General features: G+C 49.9%; 1 protein-coding gene across 1 annotated transcript in view; it reads left to right on the forward strand.

Moving 5' to 3' along the window:
- LOC113205157 (beta-1,4-glucuronyltransferase 1) overlaps positions 1–2360 on the forward strand; it is a gene marked incomplete in the record, with an annotated part of 13936 nt that overhangs the window by 2050 nt on the left and 9526 nt on the right.

The following is a 2360-nucleotide window of genomic DNA, read 5'->3' on the forward strand; positions in this document are numbered from 1 at the left end:
GTGCGTGCGTGCGTGCAGGGGTGCGGCGCGGCTGGGCTGCTTACGCTTACATCGATATGGCCACCTCCGTTGCGCCTGCCCCCCCCCTCCAACTCCTTTCCTGATTACAATGATGAAGAGCTGTTACTGTGTGTGCCTTTGCTGCCGTGCCCAGATACCAGCATGAAAAATGTGCATGTTGACGGCACATTGGGCCCCAGCAGGTACGATGCATACTCTATATACGTATGGCGAATGCACTGCACACTCTTATTTCTCGTGCATGCTTGCTTTTCGTCTTTGCTTGAACGTACAAAATATGGTCGAGTGCAAGTGTAGACTGAAAAAACAGTGTCCCCACAAGTTTGGAAAACACGTTTAGTCATGCAAAGTCAGGAAAATACCTCGGACGGTCATGGTATTTCTGATATGTGACGGATTCGGGTGGCATACAAATTGTGGGCGCTCTTTACACCGTTGTTGGTTTTATGGAGCCGATGGAGCCCCCACGTTTGATTGCGGAAAGTCATGGAAACTTTTAAAATTTTGTATGAAATGTGAATGCTAGGCAAAAATGTGGAAATCCTGAAAATCATCAAGGCACCCTCAGTAACAGTTGCTAAAATTTATTGCTCAGTGTGCCTTCGCCTTCACACTGTAAGTCTAAAATATGAACACACAAGGGAGAAGGCACGGTTTTAAGCGCCACAAATGGGAGGGGCGATATGGGTTGCCTTCACGGAGGCGCATGTTGCCTACTTTTAGGAATCATATCAGAAACCCAGCGCCAGAAAGAGCGCACTAGAAATCATAGAGCGAGGATTCATGCTCTCCGGAGAGCGAGATTTTGCTGTAAATTTCCTGACTCTCTGCAGAGCGATTAGACCAACTAGATCATCACTCAAATTGAGCAAAGTAGAAAACTCTCGCTCTTTTTAGGACAGACATCTCTTTCCAGTAGTTGCAGTGCGTGCTTGCAGGCACGCACAAGCAAGAGTGTGTCTACCAGGTCGACTGTCACAACAGTTACAACTGTTAAAACAACGTACATTGGCATTAAAATGAAATGCGCCGTTTGTGGCGCTATAATGTCACAGTCCTGCCACTGCACTGGAAACCCTAGTGTGTGAATGTCGCACACTTGCAGGTGTGTGAACACCCATTCGTACACTTACGGGGGTAAGAATTTTTCTTAGAAAATTCACCCCCTAAGTGTACAAATAAACATTCACACACCTGCAAGTGTGTGACATTCACACACACTTGCGTTTCCAATGTGTACGTGTCTCCATTGAGGTGGAAGGTAACATAAACAGGTCGCCCTTGTTGGTGTTGGTCAGTGAGTGCCACCCTCCCACTTCCTCCTCCCTTGCCTTTCCCCCCTAGGGGCTCTCACCTGCGTGTTTGTTACAGACTGCTGCTCGAATCTTTAGATCGGTGTCAGTACGGAGCAGCAGTTGCCCCCTCCCCCTCCCCATTTCCTCTCGCCCTCCCGCCCTGTAGAAAGCTTAGTCTATGATGGTTGCTTGTGGAAAGCGCTAGGCTGTTTGCTTTCCGATTTTCGTTAGTATTTTTCACGAGATAAACGTGTGTGCGTTGAAGTGTGTATTTAAAGATGAAGATGGGATGGGTCTTTTAGCCGCTGCATTTACATGTCGCTGATGGTCAGTGCTGAGTCTCTCCGAGTGTACAAAAGGAACGAACGCTCGTCCGAGTCGAGCATTTGCTCCGAACACTGGAGTGGGGATGTTTCAAGGTGGCGCCCGCTGAGCCTGTGCGCGCCGGGACGCCCCAGCCGCCTCCCGCCTGCGGCCTGCCCTGGCCTGGACGCCACTTCCTGTCTTCTGCTAGTTTCCTTCCTCCCAATTGAGTAACGAGCTAAACGCAGTGCGGCTGCTAGGATGGGCCGTCGGCCCCGAGAGAGCCTGGAGCTGGCCGCCTATTCTGTCTATAAGTTTCAATGAGTAAATAAAGGGAAAACAAGAGCAAAAATAAAATAAAATTGGACTTGAACATAAGAGCGAAACATTGAAAAGTGAATTCCCAGCCACTTGCGATTTTATTTCTTTTCCAGTTTGAGCTCGTTTTTTTTTTTTAGAGAAAACGCCAATGATGCCGGCTTTGTGTCGACGGGCTAAGCACATGGTTACCATGTAGACTCTGACTTCAAATCCTTTTTTTACCTCACAACCGCTCGTTTCCAATCCTTCGTGCGGCGCTTTTGTTGGAGGTGCAGTTGAAGTACTCGCCGGGAGGTGGGAGGAAGGTCAGTCGCGTGGCTGCCGCCGCCGGCTACGTTTGGGGGGAGATCCTTGATCCCTGGCCGCCCGCAGGCCGCGATGGCGTCATGTCGTGCCTGCCCCCACCCGCCACCCCTCCTC

The sequence above is a fragment of the Frankliniella occidentalis genome, unplaced genomic scaffold (assembly GCF_000697945.3).
Source record: "Frankliniella occidentalis isolate FOCC.00 unplaced genomic scaffold, Focc_3.1 Scaffold50, whole genome shotgun sequence".
Classification (NCBI taxonomy): domain Eukaryota; kingdom Metazoa; phylum Arthropoda; class Insecta; order Thysanoptera; family Thripidae; genus Frankliniella; species Frankliniella occidentalis.